The sequence below is a fragment of the Strix aluco genome, chromosome 23, assembly GCF_031877795.1.
Source record: "Strix aluco isolate bStrAlu1 chromosome 23, bStrAlu1.hap1, whole genome shotgun sequence".
Classification (NCBI taxonomy): Eukaryota; Metazoa; Chordata; class Aves; order Strigiformes; family Strigidae; genus Strix; species Strix aluco.
The window spans coordinates 253933-278017 of NC_133953.1; the positions used below are offsets into that span (position 1 = coordinate 253933).

Here is a 24085-nt window from a genome sequence, read left to right on the forward strand (position 1 = left end):
TCAGAAGCACTTGTCGGCAGATCGGTGCTGCTGCTGCTGGGCTCTGCTGAAGGAAACCAGACCTCCAGCACCTCACCGAGGGGGAGTTTACCCAAAACCGAGGGCTCCCAGCTCTCTTCCCGGCATCGTCTTACCAAGGAAAGGCAGGCAAGTCACAGCTTATGTTGTGTCCCGGTTTCTCCTACTGTAACATGGCTGCTCAGCCAAAGGGGCAAATTACACAAGACCATCCCTTCCAAGTCGAACACTGTACTGGCGGCACCTGCGCTCCTACAGCCCCGCACCCGCTGGCACCCTGCCCGGGCACTCTGCCGTCCCCCGTGACAGGAAGACCACCAGCCCAGTGTCAGCGGCGCTGCCTCCCATGAGCCTCGCTGACCGACATGCAGCGCACCCACGTGCAGGAGCCTCCGCCTGCGACCGCAGTAGAAATAAAAAACACTGCCATTCAGAAGAAGCATAATTAGCGAAGATTAAACAGCCAGTAGCTACGCTGGCAGCTGGAAGACGCAGACCACCACCCCCCTGTAGAAGAGGAGCGGCTGCTTCCCTGCACCCACCGTGCCCCCTCCGAGAGCCCGGTGGGTCTCGCCCCCGCTCCGGCGGGAGGCACCAAGCCCGCTCACCCCCATCCCTAGAAAGTGTATACACTGCAGTATACAAAATCATTCCTGTCCTCTTTTCCAAACCCATCTCACCCCCTCTCAACTGGGACCCCCTCATAAAAGTAAGAAGAGACAGGCCTTTCCTGGCATTTCCTTTTTCTGAAAAGGCTGTAAAATTTTCCAAGCGTAGCCAGAGCCAGAGCAAAGTTTGTCAGGAGCTCAGCTCGTTAGGCGGCTGCTCAAGGAGCCCCGCGGGAGGCACAAGCTGCATAATTCAAAACAGCTTGGACCCTGGAAAAGAAAATAGAAACCAGGCCGGGAGAGCGAGGGGGCCAGCTCCAGCTCTGGCGTAACCCCTGCTCTGGGAGCGTCCCATCCGCGGGGCTCGAGAGGAGCCCCAGCCCCAGCAGAGGTGCTGTGGCCAGCCCAAGAGGAGCTGGCACCAGGCAGAGGAAATTCCAAGCCTGTTGCTTCTGGCAGCTGCGCCGGGCCCTGGCTAGGACCTCGGCAACCTGGAAACCAGCTACTCAGCGATTTTCTTGCCATCCAGAGGGCTTGTTCTGAACCACAGTTTCACTTCCCCCTCCCTGCCTCGCAGCCCAAGAGGCAGGGAACACCAAAGGCAAAAAGAGTTTGCTCAAAAGCTGTTGTGACCAAGGCCCCCCCAAAACTGCTCCGCTCCGGGACGGCAGTCTGGAGCTGCTGCCGTTCCCCCGTTGCATCTGGGGGCGGGGAGAGCAGAGGAAACTTGCTTGGACCAGCCCTAGGTCTCCCCGGTTCCTTTTGCTCCTTGCCAGAGAAAAGTTCAAACAAGGCTGCACAGAGGCAGGACACAGGCCGCTTTCAGCCCAGCCTAACTGCCGTGCTCGAGGCTCGCCTGTGGCCAGACCCGCTCCGTTCAGGCCCCGTCTGGCCCGACCCTCCGCTGCAGACCGGTGCTGGAACAAATCCTGCCGAGGAAGTGGTGAGAGCTCCAGTGCTGCGGGGGTTTCCACTGCCTTGGCCAGCTTGCTGTCGGGAAGAGCCGCCCAGAGACGCAGCCCTTGCTCCCAGCGACTGCCCTTCGGAGCTCCCCATTGGGCTCCTCGCTGCCCTGAGCATGGAGACCCACAGTGCAGCTGCTCAGGACCCTTGCAACCGCCTTCCGATAAGCCAGCATCCCCTCCTGACTGCAGCCTCGACCCTGCCTGCCCCAAGCAGCCAGGAGCCCAGTACCGTGTAACGACAGAACGAAGCCGCGGTCATTGCGCCCACTGCTGAAACCCCTTCCCCTCCGAAGGGGAGCACAGCTGCTCACTGGTACATGGCTATTTAGCAGGACCTTTCTTCCAAAGAGGATCCTGAGAACACATTTTCTATTAGGAAGACTGCAATGCTTCAGAGTCCCCGCCTGCAGACCCGGGCAACTGACGCACACCCCATCAGGCAGTTACCAAGCCCCGGGTGGCAAGTCAAGGAATAGTGCCTTCAGGAGGGGACACACTGCAAGCAGAGAGGAACAGCTTCCCTTAGCTTTAACCCTCAAGTGAAACCCGGGTATGGCCCTCCAGACAAGGGTACAGCATTCTGGGAGAGTGGCGCTTCTCTGCAGAGCGCGCATCGGACAAGGACCACGGTGCTCCTCGGAGAACCAGATGCTCGAGCCACTAGCCACGGGCACGGTTTGCGACTGCTGCTGTAACCACGCCAGTTGTAGCTTTCTAACTCACACTTTTCTCACCTGGGGAAATCCTGGCAATGAGACGCTCAGGGACTGGACAGCTCAGAGACACACCGAGCGTTGAGGATACTTCACAAGAGAAGCTCCCGACCTCCAGCTTCTCAGAGGGCTGGAACAACCCCCTCACGCCGGGAATCGAACAGGGGGCCGGGACCCAGAGAGGCAGCTGAGTAGGAGCGGAGCAATGAGCAGGAATTGGGAATCCTGGCTTCTGTCCCTAGCTCTGGCCCATATTCCCTTCCTGTCTTTGGTTAAGTCATTTCCTTTCACTTTTCCTCCCAGTCTCTATTTTGGAGGTGAAAAAACCCAAGCCCTTGCCTCTGCAGAGCAGAAACCTCCTCTGGCCTGTGACAGCACAGAACATCGCTGCCGCCAGCGGCTGCGAGACACCCGGCGCGCAGGAGCCGCGCTGCTCGCGCAGACCCCAGCAGAGCCTGGCATTTCCTGTGCTTACGTTTTGAGAAGTACAGAGTCTGTAAACAGTTGGTGCGGCGGAGCATCTTCTACACAAACCGTATCCTGGCCCATTCCTCTCCTCAGCCGCTGCGGTAAGCGGCCGAGCAAGGAGAAGGAAAGCTGCTCAGCCGAGCCGTGACAGAAGGAGCAGCAGAACTGCACGCAGCATTGCTCTGACTGCAAGGAGGTGGCCCTCAAACCAGCAGCAGCAAGGACAGGGATGGGGAAGATACAACAGTGGGAAAGGCAGGGTTAAAAGGGGAAAAAAAAAAGAAAAGACGACCACAGAAAACCAACTCAACCAGCAGCCCGAAGAGGCAGGATGGAGCAGAGGTGCCCGAGGAGCGCAGCCCTCCCACTCCCTAGCAGGTCCGTTCTGTGGCCTCCCGCATACTTCAGGGAGAGGGAAGACCAGTAGGCACAGGCAGGAACAAGGAGCACTCTGTGGTTTTGCTCGGTATTTCAGGCCATCTCTCACACAGGAGGAGCTCTGCTTCGCTTTCCAAGTCTCGCCCTCTCTGGCACGGATCACAAACCTGGCTTCTGGCCCAGGTCTTGGCTCCGGCAGAGCTCCTCACCAAACAGGGTGACGCCCCACCTCTGGGCACAGCGCACAGCCCAATCTTAGAGCCATCTTGAGGCGATTACCCCCATCATCCCTAGCTGGGATTCAAGGCATCCTGAGTCGCAGCGGAAGAAAACCAAACCCCAAACCTTGCTGCTGCTCTCGGTGGAAGCAAAGCCCGGTGAACAAAGCACCGTTTTCTCTGGCAGCTCCAGCGGAAGCTGGCACACGATCTGCCCCCGGCAGGGGAGCACGGTCTCCCGAAGACACCCAGGCACAGGTAGCACATTCCTCTGCCTGCAGCCACCCAGAAAGACCCAGCAGGTCAAGACACCAGGCAACGAAGGCCCTGCCCTCCCAATGCTGGCAGCGCGGAGGGGCTGGAAACCACCACCCGATGCACCCATCCAGCAATCCAGCAAGGACGCTGGGGTACAGTGGAGCCACTTGTGCCCAGGCACCAGCAGCTGCCAAGGAACCAGCCTGGCTCTCTGGGACAAGCCGAGCGAGCAGGAAGCAGGCCTCATCCCGCTGGCCGTGCCCAGCGAGAGCAGAACAGGTTCCCACTCGTCTCTTCAGGGTGCTGCAGCCCATCGCCCTCACGCCGCTTTCTCCAGCAGAGGATTGTAGCCAGCACCGAGGCCGCCCTGCCCGTTCAGGAGCTGCGCATCTCTGGCAGCCTGTCCCACGCCCTGGAAGAGGGGCAGCAGGAGTGCAGGGTGGGAAGGGAGGTCCGGGTCCAAGCAAGTGGGACTTGGAGCCAGCCGGGACGCCCAACAGCAGCACAGTTGTTCCCATAGCTCGGTGCAGGTCTGGATAGGCACCCTGAGGCGTCCCGTGCTTCCTCTGCTGCCGCACCCAGGACCAGACTGCCCAGAGCACCGACAAGCACCGCACCGCTCGCCAAAGACGCAGGGAGCGCGCAGGGCTCCAGGCGAGCCGCCGCTCCATAGCGTGGCTCTCCTTAAATCAAAAGCAGTGCCAGTGACACTAACGGCTTCCTCTACGCCAGCTCCTGCCAGTACAGCCCCGTGGCAACTGCAAACACCACCGTGAAGTGGTCCCAATTAGAACAAAATCCATCACCAGCTCTCCACCTCTGAGTTTCACAGAAAATCAGGTAGGAAGAAAACAAAACCTGCTCCCCATTCCCAGGAAGGGCCTGGTGCCAAGCGGATGACCTGGAACAGGCACCACAGAAGGAGGAAGGGTGCCTCTCATCCACGCCACGTGGTTTGGCTGGTGCTGCCTCCCAGGGAGAGGCCGAAGAAGGGCAAAATACAGCAACAGAAACCATCCCCGCCAACCTCTGGTAACAGTTCCTGGGTGCCTTCCACCCGAGGCTGCCCGGGGTGCTGCTCGCAGAAGGGAAGCCAAACCAGAGAAGCAAAGACCGACCCACCAGAAAAGCAGCATGCAGCTTCGAAACAGAAGTCAGGAAGAACTGAGGAGTACTGTTCCAGCCGTCCTCACCCCTTGCACCGCACAGAGCTGCTGGAAACGCACAACTGAGAAGCAAAGCAGCTGCAGTGCTTCCTGGGCCCCTTGCTCCAAGACTGGTGCGTTTTTCCACAGCTTCAGCGCTACGAGAAACCTGGTAGGGTAGTTTTAATCTCATGGAGATCAACTACACAAAGTCAGTATCCAGTGCTCCCGCAGCCCCTGGAAACACAGAACTGCGCACGAGATCACCAGAGGACGCATTTGCCAGTCAAGCTCTTCCTGGGAGGAAAGGAGAGCTGAGCGACACCGAGTCCTGACCTGCATTAGATTTTCATTTGCCAGAAGAGTCATGCTGGCAGTCCTCCGAGCACTTCGCTGATGCAGCTTAAGTAACACTGACAAAATATTGCTGCATCCGTGCATCACGTCGCTAAGGTATCTCTACCCTTCGTTGTATCATATACCCATGCATCTACGTACCACGTTTCCTGTTAAAAACACCAAAAGTAGTCACAAACGTAGCACAACTCTCCTACGCTCCCTCTCATCCAGGGCACCGGCGTGATGCTGGGTCTTTGCCAAAAGAGCACCAGCACAAGGAAAATTACATTGGCGGGGCAAGCTCTGGGCTTCTGCTGGGCTGAGGCTTCCGGGGGACAGCCGGTGCTGCTGCGGGAGGCAGCAGTCCCCCGCTCAGGAGCAGGCTCAGCGGGGCAGCAGACCCTGATGCATTCCCAGGCAGGAACGGCAGACTCGTGCATTTCCGCAGGGGACTCGCTCCCCCGACGAGGCCTGCTTGGGAGATCCGTCAGTCGGGGTATTTAAAACTGGATGGAGCCCATAGGAATTAAGAGCTGGAAGCCAGCCTGTGCCGTCCCCAGAAAGCAGCTAGACCCGAGCAGCTTAAAACCCATCGCAGCAGTTGGAACACACCACTAGAGCCAGCAAGAGCACATCTGGACCACGGGGGGACACAGAGACGCCCTCGAGCGCTCCGGCGGCTCAAAGCTTTCACTCTTAGCAGCAGCCAAGCCTGATGCAATCACCTGCGACAGCGCAAAGAAGCAAAGGCCGTCCTGACGTCCGCGCTGAGCTGGACACTGTACCGACAAGAGACAGGGCACGGGAAACAATCCCAGGACCCGTCTTTTACTCAGGACTCTGCGACCGGCGGCAGGTGACCGAGGTAAGCCACAAAGAGCAACGTCTCTGCAGGAGCCAGAAACAGCCACTGGCTGGGACATGGCAGATGCTCCCCACAGAGGGAACCAAGAGCCTCCTCTCTCGCTACCGCTCCCTTCCGCACCCCTCCGCACAGCAACCACTGCTGGGAGGGAGAGCGCTCGCAGCATTTCAGCAGGAGAGAACAGCGGCGTGGAGAAGGAAAAGCAAAGTTTTTTCCCCCCCGGAACAGACGTGGTGCCAGCTGGGTCGATGACTCAATAGAAAAGTCAAAGGCTGAGCAGAGCCTGGACCTTTGGGACTCCGAGCCAGCACAAGCAAGGCCCACAGCAACCCCAGCGCATCCTTGGCACCCACCCTGGAGCAGCGTAGCCCGGCGAGCTCCGTACTTCCAGGCCGGCGACAGCCCGGGCGCTTCACGCAGCTGCCCGTCCCCTCTATCACCCAGCGGCCAGAGAGGCACCTTCCGACAGCAACACGGCCAGACGCAGAAGGCGGAGGGCTTTAAAGTAGAAACTGTAACTATTTCACTTTCTTTAACTGAACAACCACGGTTTCAAGTTTCTGAGTAAGCTTTCCTTTAGCTGCCGCCTTTGTTTTTTTTCCAGTGGGGGGGTCTGGAAAGAGGAAAGGGACTTTTGGGGGCAGGGAGACGTAGCAACACCTACAACATTGCACCGCAGAAAATACCAAACACCGCAAAAGGAATTTCCAAGGTAATGAAGACCCAGGTCACGGTGGTGGTGGGGCACCGATCACTCCATCTGCCCAGCTAAAACACCAAAACACGTTGAAAAACTGGCAAAAAAGTTCTAGAGCATTTAGGGTGTGAACGCTCTGGAAAAAGTCCCCGATGGGAACAGACAATGGCTGTAGAGACAGCACGCTGACACGCTCATCTTTCTACCAAGGAGAAACAATCGGGCAGCGATGCCGACCTGCAGCCTTGGGTGGGTATTCTATACCCACGTGTGGCGGCAGCCGGCGTCATCGCAGGCACCGGTGTCAAAGGACGGCTTGCTTCAGCACTGACACAGACCGGCCGTGCGGCCTTGGGCAAATCACTTCCTCTGTGACTCACTTTTCTTATCCCTCCTGCCGCCAAAGTAGCAAAACAAAGCGCACATCCATCCCTTCACGGAGACCCGGCGACTGGCTGGCGGAGGGAGCCGCACGTCGTTGCCGCGTGCCTGGCGTGAAGCAGTGCTGGGGCAGGGCAGTGAGCGGCAGCCACGCTTGCAGCGCGGGTCTCGCGGGTCACGCGCGCGCCGCCGAGCCCCGCAGCACCGCGCCGTGGGGATGCGCGCGGCTGCCCACCGTGCCACGCTGCGGGCAGCCCTTCGCCGGGATGCGGCCGCGGCAGCCCGACGCCCTGTCAAACCGCGCTGCCCCTGAGGCGCGCAGCCGCCGCGGCGCACAGCACCGCGACAGCCTGCCCTGTCATGTAGCGTTACTTATGTGCTCAGATATGCATCCTTCTCACATTTCTACTCCAGCAAGTGGTTGCTAGCAGAGCGGGGCTAGGACAAGTTCACCACCTGCTAAAGACACGTCCCCAACACCACGCAGGGCAGGTTTTGTTACATCGGTTCCTCTCCACGCGCGAGGAAAGCGTGGACGTGTGGCGCTTCCCCCCTTTTTCCTGCCAGGCAGCCGCACGCCGGGTTTACCTCCAGAGGGAAGAGCAGCCCTCGGCGTAGGGCACGGCAAGGAGAGGGGAAAGATCTGCCCCGACGCTCCGGACGGGCTCCGAAGGGAGCGTCGATTTAAACCCCTCGCGAAACGCGGCGAGTCCGGATACAGGAATCCCCGTCCCGGTCCTCCCCGGGGCTTTAACAGCACCGGTACCGCCTCGCACAACCCCGAGCAGCCCGGGTACAGCCGGGCACAAGGCCAGTAAGTTCCCTGCGCCCGGAGCCGAGCCCACACTCGAGGCTCTTCGGTCCCGGAGGCGCTGCCCGAGGGGCCGGGGGGGCCCGGTCGGAGCGGTCCCCGGGACAGGAGAGGGGCGGGCAGGGCCGGGCGGACCCGGCGCGACGCCCGAGACGTGCCTGGGTCAAGCGGGAGCCCGGACGGCGCGTCCCCGGCCGGCCCCGCGGGGCGCCCGGGCGGGCCGAGCGGGGGCCAGCGCCGTCCCCCCCGCCCGCCAAGTTCTCGCCGCCGCCCGGGGGCCGTGGCGCGGCGGCTGCCCGCTCCCCGGGGAAGAGCGGGGGGGCGGCGGCGGGGCACTCACCTCGGCGGCGGCGGCGCGGCTCAGGGCAGGCCGGGCGAGCCCGCCGGGGCGGCGCGGCGCGGCTCTGCGGGCTGCTGAGGGCCGGCCGGCGGGGCCACCGGGGCGGGGGCCGCGCTCATGGCTCGGCCGCCCGCCGCGGAGCGCGGGGCCGGCGGCGGCGGCGGCGCTGCCGGCGGAGCCCCCCGCCCCGCCGCGCCGCTCCTTCCGCCGGCGCCGGCGGCTCCAGCCCGCGCCCGCCGGCGGGGGTGGGCGTCCGGCCGCGGCGGGCCCCGGGCCGCGGGCGGCGGCTTCCCCGCGCTGCGGCGGCGGCGGGCTGCGGAGCCGGCGGGCGCGGCGGCCCGGGCGCGGGCGGGGGCGCCGTGGCGAGGGGCGAGGCGCTGCGGGCCGGGCGCTGCCTCCTCCTCCTCCGCCGGAGCCGGAATAATCATTTGGAGAAACGGGATCATTCACTTTCCTCCGAGCGCGGCGCCCGGCGCTGCCCTGTCAAAATAAAAGCCCCGCGCGCTCCTTAACCGCTTCCTGGTCGCGGCCGCCCAGCGGCCTGGCGGGGACCAGCAGCACCGCGGCGGGGGGGCCCCACGACGGGCCGAGCCCCCCCCGGGCTCCCCGTGCCCCCACGGGGGACGCCCTGTCCCTGCTCTCGGGGGCCCCGGCAGCCCCCCACCGCCCCACGGCGGCGGCTCTCGGCCCGGCTTCATCCCCCCACAGGTGGGCCTGGTCCTGCCGACACCCCGCTCCAGAGCCCCCCCCCGTGCTGGGGGGAACCCCGCCGAGCCAGGCCTGGCCCCAGCACCGGGGAAAGGTGGCACGTTACTGCCTTCACCAACAAGTTTTCCACCCGTTAACCACCCGCTTCCCCCCAGCAACCGTCTCTGTCGACGGCTTCCCCGGGGCGGGGGCACCGGAGCGGGCAGGGGCAGGTGGGGGGCTGGGGACGGCCGGGAGCAGGCGCCGATGGAAGCCGCGTCCAGCCCCAATCCCCCGTCTGCTCCCACCCAGCCCGGCACCGGCCTCTGGAGCTGCGGCCAGACCTGGGGCCACTGCTGCTACGATGCAGCCGGGGGAGAACACAGCTTGCTGGCTGCCCGTGCTCCCTGCCTGCTCCCTGCCTGCCCCTCGAAGGCAGGAGGCCCCGCACGAGCACGTGCACACACACACACACACACACACACATCAGGCCACGCAGCCAGTCCACCGGCACCCGGATGATGCCAGCAGCATCCACACCAGGACGTGTCGCCTCCCTGCCTGCGCTGCGCTAACCGCGCGGGGTGGGCTGCAGGCAGCGCCCGCTCGGCAGCTGCACCGAGGGTGGCAGAGCTGAAGGGGAGCCGGGGACAAGCGATCTATCCCAGTCCTGACCCAAAACGAAGCCACTGCTCACCCCCCTGCTGGGCCTGCGCACAACCGGACCCCCGGCCACCCGCCCTCCCGCCGCTGGGGCGAAGAACCCACCACCCCCGGGGAACAGAGGCAGGACAAGAGGCAGCGGGTGGCAGGAATGGAGGGACAGCCCAGAGCCCCCCAAACCCGGGGCGCCATGGCGGGAGCGTGGGCAGGGCAGGCAGCTGGGGCAGGCAGCCGAGCCCCCCCCCACAGAGGCAGCGCCGTTGCCCGCCCGTCCCCCAGCACAGAACTCGGACAAGTGCAGGGCGGAGGGAGGGCGGGAGCACGCTGGCTGCTCCCAAACCCCGTGCGAGAGGACAGGGCATACGTCTTTGGAGGCAGCTCTTCACCCCCTGGCACAGGGCAGCTTCGCCCGCCTGCAGAAGGGCCTGGGGAAAGCAGGCGAGGCTGGGGTAGACAGAAGGGACAGTGTGCAGAGGCGCTGGGTTTGCCCCTCAGGGGACCGCAGGCTGCACGGGTGGGTGGTCACTGGGGACCCCTTTGCAAAAACCAGCACCGAGCGTCGTTCGCTTGTATCAGCCACCCAACCATACCCTGATGTACCCCTCCCCGGGAGGTCATACATCTCCCTGCCTCTCTGGTGAGCTCCCAAGCGCCTCATCAGTGAGCCGCGACGTATTTTCACGCTTTCATCCTTCCCGGGAGCAGCCCTGGGCTCGTGTCCTTGCAGACGGCATGCACAGGCGCAGCGGGTTAAAGACAGTGCCCGGGCAGGGCTGTCTGGGTGCCAGGGGCAGACAGGCAGCTCCTTCCCTTTGGCCACGTCCGGTGTGGAGGGGACGTGCGGAGCCACCTGTCCTCCAGGCCCTGCAGGCCTCTCCCTCCCGCTCCTTCCCGGCGGCCTCCTGGGCTTTCTACATCACAGCCCCTTGCATCTCTCCCAGCCTGCACACATGAAAGTGGCAGAGCGAGACTGGGAAAGGTCAGCGGGAGGACCAGCCGCTGCCGGCTCAGCACTGAGCCTCTGTCTTTAATTAACATCTGCCGGGCTAGCTGCCCTCCCTACCCTCGACTGCGACTCCCAGTCTCCCCTTCCCTCCTCTATCATTACGCCCACGCTAGGAGAGGCAGGGAGGGGAGGAGACGGGGAAGCAGAGTCCTTGGAGCTCCTCAGAGACTCCCCCCGCCACCAGCACCAGCACCACCACGGCAGCAGCTCCTCCCAGGTGCCATCTGGTACCTCAGCACATTAGCGAGCCCCTGGCCGAGATGCCCAGACCGGCCGTTACCTGCCCCTCCCTTGCACCGGGCTTTCCTGCTTTTGAGCCTCAAAACATACACCCAGGAAATCAAAAGTCCTCCTTCCAAACTAGCCAAGGACCAAGAGAGAGCCACCTGTGACCGTGACTCCAGCCTTCCCCGGGAAGAACTGAGAGCAGCCACCCAGAAGCTCCTGACACGCTCTGCGTCTGCGGGATGCAGAGGATGCCGGGCTACAGGGTCCGAAGGATCGGCCTCGTCCCGTCCTGCCCTTGCCGATGAGGATGCCTGCAGTACATGGCAGCTGGCTCCCGAGCCACCTCCAAGGCGCTGGGACTCCTCCAGAACACCAGCCCCAAGCTCAGACCTTCGCAAGACCCCTGTGGGCAAGGCCCTCATTACACTTATGAATATGATTAATTAGGTCCAATTAACTATACTGGAATTAATGATGTGACTCACAGTTAGCTGGAGCTGTCTCTCTGCGAAGTGTTTCCCCCCTGGCTCGCTCCAGTCCCAGACCAACCCCCAGCAGAGGCCCCAGAGGTGGAAGAGCAAGGATGAGCTGGGATGAAGAAAACGAGTGCGGGGCTGCGAAACGCCTGTTTTGGGGGTGCCCTCCGCTATGCTGATCCACGCGGGTACAGAGCAGGGAGCTGGTGGCAGCCCCTGCGTCCAAATCCACAGGCCTGGCACACAGACTTGTCCCATGTTCCCCCAGGAAGACAGAGGTCTGGCTGGGAGATGGGAGAGTCAACATTACTGCTGCAGAGGTCGACTCTGGCCTAAAATCATCTTTTCGGCTCTCTCCACGCTACCCTTGGTCCTGCCCACCCCTCGGCAGACTGCTGGCCGCAGCACCCTCTTCTCCCCTCAGACACTGTCACGGATCCCAGCCCGCAGCCTCGCGAGTCCCTGCTGTGCCCCCGTCTCCCTTGGGCTGCCCCGCGAGGTCTCAATCCCGCTTCTGTTTGGACGGTACCACCAAGACATTGCTCAGGAAAGGGGAAGAAGCCAACCCAGGAGAGGCCCCAGCTCTGCGCCCAGCCCTCCAGCCAGGCGGGGAGGAACGGGCTCCCTCACCTTGCGCTCGCTGCAGCCCGAGCGGGGCAGCTGCTGGCAGCGGCGAGGAGCCCGCGCTACCTCTGCCACTGCTGCGGCTGCCTGGGCAGCCGGTGCCCTTGGCCAGAGGGACCTGGACAGAGCCAGGAGCGCCCGGCTTGGATTCTCCGCTCCTTTCAAATGGATCCCAGCCCGTTTCCTTCACAGTAACTTATTAACCATCACATCTCCAGCAGGCCAACGCCATCCACCCACCGCAGCCAGAAGAAACTGGGAAGCGCAAAGACAACGCACGAATCGACACAGCCAACCAGACAGAGCCTCCTGCTCAGCAACCCCTCGCCAGAGCTGGGCCCTGGCCCCCCTCCGTACACTGGGATTTTCCTGTGCTGCAGTCCTAAAGGCAAAACACAGTCTGCGCCAGAGTACCGGAGCAGAATTTAATCAAGCTGAGCTGTCCTCTTCCCAAATGGAAATCCGCTGCTGCAGCCACAGCACGGCTGACACACCATCGTCTAGCAAAGACAAACTCCTGACACGGTTCCAGGATCACAGAAACACCGAGGCTCGGGATCTGGGATGCTCTGCTCTTCCTGCAACGTCAGACACACTCCTAATGCCTGTACGGGTGCAGGCACGACGTAGCCCTTCAAGCCTTCCTCCCTTCTCGCCACTCCCGCGCACTCCGAGTGCCAGCCTCGTCCTCCTACCACCTCAGACGCTCGCCGCAGCCCAGGGAAAGTCATCCCAGGTCCGCTCGCCGGGCACCAAGTCCTGCTGGGATGCTGGCACGGGCGATGAGCTTAACTCCTACCACAGCAGCCTGGCCCCGGGCGACTTCTGCTCCGCGCTCCAGCTGCACTTGGGCTGCTCCGTGCACGGGCCCCCGCGCAGACGTTTGCTTTGCCGTCTCTGGCCTCGGTACATCGCTGCCGTCCCGACGAGCAGCAAACCCAGAAAAGGCTGAGGTTTACTGGCGCCGGAGCGAAGAGGAGCTTCCGCCCCACCGCCCGGTAGAGCCCGGCGAGCCGGAGCCCGTCTGGCAGCCCGTGGGGACAGGCAGCTGCCAGCAGGACAGACCACCCAGCCTGCTGCCAGCACCGCCCGCGGGGCGACAAGGGTTAAACCGTTTAGCGCGGCCACCAGCGGGATAAATGCAGCCCTGGGCATAAACCGGCGCCTCCCACCGCCACCCGCGGCTGGGGCTGGCCAGGGAGCGGGAAGGTGGCAGGCACGAGTGGGTGGGTGGGGGGGGGGGGGGGGGGGGGGGGGAGGACTCTTATCCTGATACGGCGCCTTCCTCCCGGGTGCGGGTTTGGAAAAACTGAGCAGGCAGGGCTGGCGCTGAAATCGCAGCGCCTCGGCGACACAAAGCCCGCAGATTCCTCACCGAGAGGACGGGCGGGCTCGGCCCAGCGCCCTCGCTCAGGGGGCGAGCCTGGCAGGGCGCAGGCAGGAGGGCGCCGGGGGTCCGGGCAGCAGCGAGGTTTCCCTTGGCCGTGGTGTCCCTGCCCGCAGCAGGCCCCGCGCGGGCGGTGGGGGATTGCGGGTCTGTGCGCGCAGGCCGGCGGCTCTCGGCGTGGTCTGGCCGCCGTGGTCGCGTCCCTCAGCCCCCCGCTCCCCGCCTGCGCCACTCCAGGCCTTGCCTGCCACAGCGGACCCCCCGAGCAGCCTCGGCACGTACAGCGCGCTCTGCGCACACGTGTGTGGGGAAGGGCACGTTGCAGGCGGGCAGAGCTCCGCACACAGATGGCAGAGCGGGGCGGCAGCGACCGTGCCGGGGCAGACGCGCTTTCCGCGGGCGCACAGGGGCGTGCAGAAGCACACAAGTGCCAGCCCCAGAGCTGTGCTGCAGACAGAGCACCGGCGCGTCGTGTCGGTAACGAGACAGGCACGGAAGGTGCAGGAACAGCTTTTGCTCTCCCTGCTACTACAGTCTTACAGTAAGGCAGAACGAGGAGTGGAGTAATCCCACCCTGTGATTTATTGACTCAGTGCCCTCATCTCCGGAGGACTCCTGAAAGCTTGGTGGCTGCAGACACGAGCCCTGTGTCAGCCAGCGGCAGAGCAGAGATCAGCAGAGTTTTCAGGGAGGTCACAAGCCTGACATCAATTCAATTTCACTCAATGTCTCTATTAGTATTTGGGGTCACTCGAAATCACCGCTCTGTAAATAGGGTCATCGCAGGAAAAGCAAGCGAGCTGCTGCCAGCAGCCTCGCGCCATCTGCCAGCACGGCACGGACTGGTGCTGCTGGTAGCCTGGACTAGGGACTAGTGCTTGCCACCCCTGTTCCCACACACGCCGTCTCCGTTCCCGAGACAGTCATGTGGGTCTTGGTGTGCGCAAGGCCTCAACCACGCAAATCTGCAGCTGGGGGAAACGCCTCTCCCGCAGCACCTCGGGGCAGACCTGTTTTGCAGAGAAGGGCTCAAACCCCAGCACGCGGGGCGGAGGCAGCTGCCCTCAGCTGCCTGGCCAGACCCCTCCTCTGCGCCGTGTGCTGCTGGGAGGGTGACTGGCCGCATAAAGCCACGGGCTCTGCTCCCACTTCTGCTCCCTCGCTCTTCACCCAGCCCTTGCTCAACCGCGGCCCAGTCTCCCAAAATGTGTGTTTACACAGGTGTGATGGTACTTTCCTGCCGGAGGTGATGACCACCACGAGGACTCCACAGAACCTGGGGCAAGGACAAGGTCCTTGTGCTGGGACCACGCCACCCCTGTCCAGCTACTCATCACTTGCATTTCTGTTGGGTCTCCTCTCGTGCTCCAGATTTCTCTACCTCCCTTCACGCTCTCCAACAATGTCCCCTCCACACCCACCCCTACGGACAGGGAGGCGCCACCAGACCCTAGTGTGGCCAGCGCAGCACGGGAAGCTGCCTGCCTCTCCCCGCTCTCTCCGTTACTGAACATCGTGGCTATTGCCCACCGCGGGCGGGTGGCCACGGAGGAACGCGCGGCTCCTCCGGCCTGGGGGTTCCCGCACTGGCCACTGCTGCGCGGGCAGAGGGATGAGGAGGACGGCGCGGAGGAGAGGGAGGAAGGTCCCCCCTCGGTGCAGGGGGCTGCTCAGCAAGCACAGGCCAGCCTCGGGCCACCCGCGCCCCGCGGCCCGGGACACGCTGCCTCGCTCGGAGCCCGCGGGGCCGGTCCCGGGGGCTCCCCCGCGGAGAACCGGGCCGCGGGCCGCCCCAGCTTCATCCCCGCTCCCGCAGAGAGCGGCGGGGCGGGGCGGGGCGGGGCGCCCGCAGGCAGCGCGCGGGGCCCGGCGGCGCCACCTGGCGGCCCCGCAGCCGCCGATCGCTCCCGGGAGCCGCGGGCAGAGCCGGGGGGGCGGGGGGTCTCGGCCCCGGGCACCCCGGGGGTCCCGGGTCCGCTCCCCGCGGACGGCGGTTCCCCCCGTGCTGACACACGGCGCCGGAGCTGGGCGGGAAACACTCGGAAACCGCCGCCTTGTTGCGCTGACACGATTCCCCCCTCTCAGCCGAGGCCGAGGGGGTGACGCAGCCGCCTCCGGGGCTGCACGGCAGAGGGGGATGTTTTGATTAAGAGGAAGAGGAGAAACTGTGGCTCCAGTGAAGAACGCCAAACGGATCTTAAACATCCAGGCGCAGGAGTGAGAAAATGGATTTCTGCGGCACGGGACACATCCTCGTCCCTGCCTGGGGACCAAGAGCCGCATGACCCCTCCAGCCCCGAACCATTAAACCGCGCCTTCCTGCGCTGACAGCCCTTCTCGAATATCCGTGTAGCACGCTTTCCAGCTGCCCGGTGCGGACACAGGACCGAGCATCAGAATCCTCTGCTAGGTGGAAGCAATGCAAGGGGTGCGGGAGAGCCACGTGTCCGGCAGCAGGGGCTGGCAGAGCCAGAGCACCAAAACCAGGGGTGGGCCTGGCTGCCGGTAACAAGGTCTGCCGGATGCCAAGGTGCTTGGCCAGGACAAGAACAGAGGCAGGAACAGGGGCAGAGATGGGGGAGGCTGCCAGACAGGGCAAGGAAGAGTGGAGGCCAGAGTGGTGAGGCTGAAGCAGCCCAGCTGTACCCTCACCACCCATGGGACTTCGCAACAGAAGGAGAACCCTCCTCAGAAGGGGCCTGGGGAACCTCTCCCCTCTCCCGCTGCCCCTTCCTCCCCCAAATGCAACCCCTCTCCCAGTCTAAGCAAACAGGCCACACTTGAAAACACCAAGGCACAGTTACTTAAGGAACAAAGAAGCCAGCAAATGACAATTCATGAAGATGTAGTATCATGATTGTTTGTGACTTTCTGTGCACGCTCTTAATCTACGAGGCTGAAGCACAGTTGTCTTGGACAAAGCAAAAGGCAGCAGGAAGGTGCAGGAGCCCGGAGCAGCCTCTCCTCCCTGACTGTCTCCCAACCACAGAGCAGTCGCAACGCCAGCGCGGCCTTTGCAGGAGCAGGCAGGAAAGCCCCTCAGCTACAAGGCAGAGCACAATACGTGGCGCCCTGGTGTGGCTGCCCAGGCCCCCAGAGAACAGTGGACACGAAGCAGGGGAGCCCCTCGGGGCAAGCAGGCAGAGTCAGGGACAGCAGGCGTCCAGGACTCCCTTTCAGAGCTGCAGGATGCAGAAAAGACCGAGCTAAAGAGAGCTAAAGACCACGTAAGCAGAATTACTTCATCCAGTCCCTAACGGTCTTGCCGTATTTCCCCAATTCTTCCCTCTAACTGCTGCTTTCATGCCAGTTACCAGAAGCCTTGCAAGCTTCTCCATCCTCTGACAGCCACAGCTCCGTGTCCAAGCTGGAAAAGGGGAAAGAGACAGGGGGAAAGGGAAAAAAGGAGTTTTTTTCAGAAGCCAATGAAATGCAACTGTGAACAGAGTTCCCATGGTAACAGCAGGATCCAGGGGAAGAAAAGGGAATGTAAATCGGATTATCGAGGGGATGAACAGGGAGGGACCAACAAACCAGTTGCATCCGCCAGCCCAGCCAGGCCGCTCAAGCCACCTGCGCCGTGTGCCTGAGTACTGAATCCCCTCCTCACCTTAACGCCGGGCCAGAGCGCTCCCTGCGCAGCAGCTCGCCCTGCTCCGGTGAGGCCAAGTCCCCACCACGCAACAGGACTCACGCAGCTCCTCGAGGGAGTCCGACCCCCACCGCTCCCAGCCCAGAAACTCCCCAGAGCGGAGCAACCCGTCTCCCTATAATTGATGCCATATATTACTACTTTCACTGTCTGACATCTTAACCATAAATGAGGAGGAGGCTCAAAAATGCCCTGAACATAAAAAAATCAAAGAGAAGTAACTCACGAGACCCAAGATTTATGCTCCTCCACCCACAGGGGAAACAGAGTACTCCTCCGTGACATTCTAGCAAGGACTTGCACTTTGCTGAGCGAATACACTGAAATCAAGGCGGCTTTCAATAAAGCCAGGAGAAGCACAGCAGCTCGCATCAGAGGGATTTAAACCAGCACATCCAACGGCAGCAGAGCCAGTTCCAGCAGGGTCCCCAGGCCTGGGAACGACCTTCCCGGCCTGAGAAAGGACTAGAGCATCTCGGCTGCTCTCTAGACCCAGCTCTCCCTGCACGCCTTAGGCTGCTTGCTGCATGCTCTCTCTGCCAGTGCTTCCCAGGCTGGAAAGGGTTAAGTCTCAAAAGCACCTCCTGGGGTTCTGCTACTTCTTTTCTGCTCTGTTTTATTTCCTCAAAGACAGAGATCAGCCGCCTGGATCCGGCTTGACCTCCCAGCAGAGCCCACAGCTGCCCCCTCAGCAGTGCAGGCTGCCCATGTGCGTGGGGGGGGGCACGGGAGGGACGCCGAGATGTGCTGCTGGAGCCCTTTTGGAGACACTATGAATATTTCATGAGAGGGAGGTGATGCTTCGGCAGCCTGGCGCAGATGTGGGTTTGCGCTGTGCTGTCAGGGACACAAAAGGACAGGCCCCTGCTCGCTCGGCACTCTCCAGCTCCCCCGAGAAGAGGAGCACGCCAAGGCTCGAGGAACCTCCTCTGCCCACCTCCGCGCCGCAGGGCCCCAGTGTGAGGGGCCGCGGGTGGTGCCGGCAGCCCCCGCACAAACCCGCCTGACCCGGGGAGGGCTAGAGGGACAGCCCTGTCACCCCCAGGACATCCCCAGCACCAAAACACCCTGTCAGAACGCTGCACCCGCCCCAAAATACAAGGTGCAACCAGGTGGCCGTTCCGAACGGGAGCTCAGGTTTCCAGAAAGGGACAATATCCACCTGGAACCAGAAAAGACATCTCTAAGGGGGCTGGACCGCATTTGGCACAAAGCGCACAGACGCCCTTTGATCCAGGCACTCAGTACAGCTTCCTCCATTCCAAAGGAGAGCGAGGTTCGAGATCCCTGTTTTGACTCTTTGCAATATGTAGAGAGGGTCCTGTCTGAGAGCCTCTGAAAGTCTGGCACAAAAGGAGCACTTGTGTCTCCAGAGGGCAGAAAGAAAATGGACTGAACAGCACCACGCGGGGCTGCCTAGAGCAGGGATAAGCTCGTCTCTGAAACTCTCAAGCATGATCGAACAGCAAAATTATCAGGGGTGTAGGACCGAAGCATATTGCTACCGGCAATCCTGCGTGGAAGGAACAACCAGCCCTCCCGGTTCAAGCCCCCCAGAATCCAGCCATGCAGCAGGGATGCCAACAGGAGGAAGGGGAAAGATTTCAGCAAGGGGAGCCAGTGGAGGACCACAGCTCTGGAAGTTAATTGAGACAAAGCTGCTACACTTTCCTTGGACATGAATTTGAGTGGGAAGTGTTTGTTACTGCCAATACATTTCCCTCATACACAGTTCTTCCACATGAGGTTGAACCGTTAAGCGTTGACAGTGCATCTGTTAAAATTGGCTCTAGAAACCAAATGTTCTTGAAAATAAAGAGAGAAACATGCTGTGCTTGCCCTTCATCTTCCCAGCCATCCAGCTCCCAGTACCACGGAGAAAAGCCACGTGGAGCAGCCCACGTGCCCGTGGATGGCCCAAGAGCAGCCGTGTTTCAAGCACTCCTCTGCGTGAAGGGTGCAGCAGGCCCAGGAACGAGGAGAAGCTCCCCAAGGATGGCAGGAGGCAGCGAAAGGGCAGCATGGCACTGTCAGGCTCATTTCTGCTGACAATATGAGGCTTCAAGCAAAGGTCCCGCAGAAGATCTGGGAGAAGGGCGCTTCCCAGTATCTCAAATCCCTCTCCCGCTTCGTGTTTTCTTTTTACAAATGCGTTTCTGCCCTACTTGCCATGGCAGCTACCTTGGGCTTAGAGCAAACAGCGAGCCTGCTTCCTCAGAAAGATCTGTCGGCCAGCAGATAGCACGAGGATCACCTTGGACTACAAGCACTGGAAGCGGACATCCCTGCAAACAGAGGAAGACGATCTTCCTCCGAGGTCACGAAATCTTATCTTCAGAGGAAGAAAAAAAAAAAAAAGGCAGGCCAATGCAGCCTCCTCACTTGACTCCCTTTAATTAGTAACCATCTGGTTTTGAGAAGAGCTGTCAACCAATGTAGAGCATTTGGCAAGCCTCCTCAGCTGCTGCTCTCCTAACTTCAGTTCTTCTTGGAAATGCTTTAAGCCCCGAGATGCCAAAAGGAAATGAAAAGAGAAGCAAAAGAGTGAGTGAAGCAGAAGAGCAAGGATGCAGTATGATCTAGTGGACCGAGTGAGACATTCCTCATTTCCACTTCCAGGTCAGGGAGCAAACGGCAAACGCTGCTGGCTGTCCGGTAGCCGGGAAACCTCCCAAGCCACGCAGGAGGAACCGCAATATCTCAAGCACCATCTTTCAAACAAGCCGTTACAAATCCCTCAACATTTTCTGGAAGTCAGGCTGCTCAATTCAGCATTCTGGCCAAATTCCAACTTAGGCAGTGACTTTCTGTCTTCCTAAATTCCCTCCCTCACTTTAATTCCTTCTTTGTCCCACCCGCTGTGTGGCGGCAGCATGTGCCCGCAGTTACGCATGCTGCTCTGGCGCAGCGTTCGCCCACCAGGACGGACAGGCACAATCCTACAAACCAAATTCATCGTGCTCTGTGGACGAGAGCTGCGATGCTCTTCCTTGAGTCTTGCCCTGGTTCTGCCTGATGCCACACTCGGCTCAAACAGAGGGGTTCTGCTCCTCCGAGAAAGCTGCTGGTGCAGAGGGAGCGCCTCACCTCACCGTTGGAGTGGGCGAGGGGGCACCTGAACCGTTCTGCTGGGCATGCTCCCCAGCTGCCTCACATGCCAAGCCATGAGCCACAGAAGCGCAGCTCCTCGGGCACACTCTGCCAGCACAAGCCCTTTTGCTCTTTCCAGGGAAGCAGCCACCCTGGTAGCGAAGCTGGGCGGCAGGAGCTGGGCTGCAGCATTTTTGTGAGCACGGCCTGCCTCATTAACATTCAGCACATGGCTCAAGCAGCTTTTAGATTACTCCTTCCTGACTCTGGGACCTCGTGTGTGAGTCAGAGGCTTACACATTTGCTTCCCCTGATCCCTGCAAGCCCCCAACACATGGCAAACTACATTTTGAACAGATCCCTTAATTTCTGCACGCAGACAACCTTCTTCTCACTTTTGCGAAGAAGCAGAGTCATCCTCTGCTCCCCCAAACAGCACCACGCACACACAGACCACCACCCTCTTTTCTCACAGGCATGTTCAGACTTTGCAGTACCCGTTTGTAAGTGGGTACGTCAGATGTCCCTACGCTCACCCCCCCTCTACGCATTTCCACCCTGGTTCTCACAGGGTGCTTCAGCTTCCCATGAGGCACGTGTAGAAGCCAGGGCTCCCTTTCCCTTCTCCAGATCCACGGTAACGGGGTACAGGCACAGCTGGGGGAGCGGAGGATCCCCGTGTTAAACGCCATAACACCCCGCGACAAACATGGCAGATAGCGTCTCCTAGCGCGTTTCCGCAGAGCTGTCCTACGCAGTAAAGGAGCCTGAGAACCAAACGTGCGAGATCCTCCCGTTACACCTGCCCTGACGTTCTCCAGCCCGCCAGAGCAGCAGAGCTGTAACCTCGTTGGCTCCCGACCACGAGAAAAAAGCAAGTGTTAAATTCCTTATTAGAACATCTGAAACCAGCAGGGACCTGCACCTGATTAGCAATCTCGCACGTTTCCAGAGGGGCAGATGAGCAGGTTTCAGCTGCCCTGATCCGCATGGAGCTACGAGATACTCTCACTCGCCGTCTCCAGAGCCGCACTAGAGTGGTGCTTGGCTGGGACGCCCAGCACTGATGGAACAATCTCACATCCAGCTCTCTCAAGAGGATGAGTGCCCTGGTCTGACACCCCAGGGACCGAAAATCCCCAGGGGGGAACACGGAGGTGCCCAGGCAGGCCCGAGAGAAGCACACATGGCTCATCAGGCCTGGACCGTCTCCCTGTGAGTCTCGACCCAATGTACACTACAGAACCAAACGCAAAAGGTCATGGATGCTGTTCCTCCATTCCTCTTTTTGGTTTCCCAGCCTCGGCTGGCGAAAACAAAGCTTTTCCTTTACACCACACGCTCCAAGCCACGGGACCTCGGCACAATACTTCCATCTTCCATGCTTCTTCTGCAAAGCCTTTCTTTCTTGTCTGTTAGCATTATGTAAAGTACCCAACTGCCAATGCCAACGAGACTTCCGGCAGAAATCCATCTATTTCTCCCCTCCAGCTCTTAATTAACATGTGGACTTTAATTACATTTCCCGTTTTCATGACAAAATATGTCTCTCTCCTCCACCTGCCCCTCCCCGAGATCATTACAAGAGCTCTAACAATTATCATCATCGTTTGTCGACCCTGAGAGTGAGGGGGGGGCACCTGCTCCACCTTCCCCCGTGCCCCCTAGCTCCTGGTCGCTCATTCCTCGGCAAGCCCCGTGCCCTGGTCCCGTGCCAATGGCGATGGTGCAAGTGCTGCCAACAGGTTGGCACAACATATTGCCAGGCCGGGATAGCGCCTGCAGGCTTTGGCTGCGGCAAAAGACATTATGGTTCATGGTGGACACAGAAACAAAGAAAATTCGGGGAGGTATTAGGGATTCTCTTGTTTTCAAAGGTAAGCACGGGCCAGCCTCCTGCTGAAGAAGCTCTGTCTTTATAGAAGGCGCAGCAAACACTACGAGGAAACTCTGCAGTAACACTCAGCTGGTCCACAGACCTATGCAGTAAAAAAAAAAAAAAGGGAAAACTTTCTAACAAACCTCCCCATCCCCACTGAGCCAGCTGCTAGAAAAGCCATCACCTTCCTAAAATCACAAAGCATCCATTTCCCAGGAGAAGGTAAAAACTGAGAAATTCCTCCCTATCCAGTCAGTTGGGAATAGGCAAGAAGCTGCTACGATTGACTCAAGCGTGAACCTTGGTGCAGTCAGATTTTCAGGAAGCCCGGGTGTTTGTCCTAAGGTAACTCAAACTGCTCCCACCCTCCTCACAGCTCTGGGAACGTCACTCAGACACGGTCTGTCACAGCGGGGAGACTGAGTCCTGTGCAACCTCGACTTGGGATTCGCAAACCCCAAATCAGAATCAGCTCTCAGACCAGACCTCTCAGACTATTTTATCTGAATGTTCAAATTCACCAGTCAGCTGGTGCTTTGTGCACTTACAGAGGTGTGGGAAATGAGATTTTCCTTAGTTGTTACTTTACACCTCAGGCTTTCAGTGCTCCTCGAAGACTTAATCTCCTGCCCTCCTGGCAGCAAACAGTAAGGTAATACTGAGCTGAACATCGAGCTACGCAATGTTTGCTTTCATCTGCAGACAGACCTAAGGCAGCAAGCTGCCCACCTCTTCCACTGCCGCGTTCTGAGGAATTAGCAATACCTCACAGAGCAGACATGACATCAGGCTCTGGGGACAGAGACAATAACACAAGGGCAGCATCCAGGCGATCGCAACACAAAGAAGATATAGGAAGGACTAAGGTATGGCCCAGACAGGGTCCACGAGGCAAGGACTGCGTGGTCCAAGCACACAGCGAAGCGCATCCTGCGTAACTTGGAGGGAAAGGGCTTGCAGCAGAGCTCCGTGCATGGGCAGCAAGCATGCCACAAGCACAGACGGCGTCTCTGCTGCTCGCAGAGACCCGAACCCCTCCTCATAGTCCAACGATGCAAGAAAACCAAGTAACTGCCCGAGCGAGAGAGCATCGATAAGCGCAGCAGAAGGGAGACGGTGTCCCTTTAAATGTGACTAAAGTGTTGTCAATGGATCTGCCATGGTAGAGGAGTTAATCCCCCCCCAGCACCTCTCAGCCACTGTGATGGGATAATTAGATGCGAGGGCTCAGCGCAGATGATGCTCCAGTTGCTTAGCAACTAATGGTTTCCATGGAAATGGCAAAGCACAGCCTTCGCAGCAGTAAGTGAGCAGTGCAGCAGGGCAGGGAAAGATGCCTTAAACTCCTGCACTGATCCTCTCCTCCAGAACCACTCCAAGGCCTTAAGGTATTAGGGGAATGAGAAGGGGATGCTTTAAAGATACAACATCCCTGTTTCAAGGGACAATAAAAAGAAAAGGGGGTTATTTTAGACTAAACTTTCAGTGACGTGGTCCTCCTGATGGCAGTGACTCCACTGGCAGGGTGAGCGCGGCTGAATCACAGAGTGGTCTTACGCGAAGGCTCGCACCCTGGTACATGGGATGTCCTCCTGTAAGCAGCCGAGTGTGATTGCAGCATCAGTTCTTGCACCCGGGGGCTGAGAGGTGAACACACACACTCACACACACACTCACGTATTTAGATTTTCAGCGCTGTTCCACAAGAAGCCGTGTGCAGGCATCCAGCCTGGCCCTGAACCAGGAGGCAAGAGGAGGTTTCCTCTCAATTCTGCAGCTCTGCAACACATATAAAAGCGACGCCACCTATAAAACATGAAGAGTCTCACCAGAATAACAGAGATCAGATTTATTAACCTTAGCCCAAGTCTGTCATCTGGTGCTTCCTTCAACACAACCAATTCCTACTGCTTTATTACCACTGCCTCCTGCACCGTGTCAGCATCCCACTGTTTCTGAGCATCGCAGCCACGACCTGCATCGCTTCTCACTAAACGCTGCACGCACCGGCCATGCGGCTGCGCTGCCGCAAGCCACGACCTTGTCATCTCAGGAGCTGAGCAGGGACAAGCTCCGTTTGTGTGGTGATAACAGAGCTCTGGGGCACGGCACCAAGCGGGGTGGTCGAATCGGTACGAGGTGGTCTTCACCCCCCTCGCTCTAGGCAGGGGGGGGCCAGCATCACCGCC

At 60.4% G+C, this 24085-nt stretch overlaps 1 protein-coding gene across 3 annotated transcripts in view; it reads right to left on the reverse strand.

The window, feature by feature from the left end:
* The window catches only part of BCL9L (BCL9 like), a 66818-nt gene that overhangs the window by 40427 nt on the left and 2306 nt on the right, over window positions 1–24085 (reverse strand). Inside the window, exon 1 of one of the 3 annotated variants that reach the window (XM_074848680.1) lies at window positions 8205–8311. The exons of 1 other annotated variant lie outside the window; for it this stretch is intronic. The gene's annotated coding sequence lies outside the window, so the exon portion shown is untranslated. Of the gene's footprint in view, window positions 1–2779; window positions 2797–8204; window positions 8312–24085 lie in introns of those variants that run through there. One more of the 3 variants, XM_074848683.1, reaches the window with a different exon arrangement.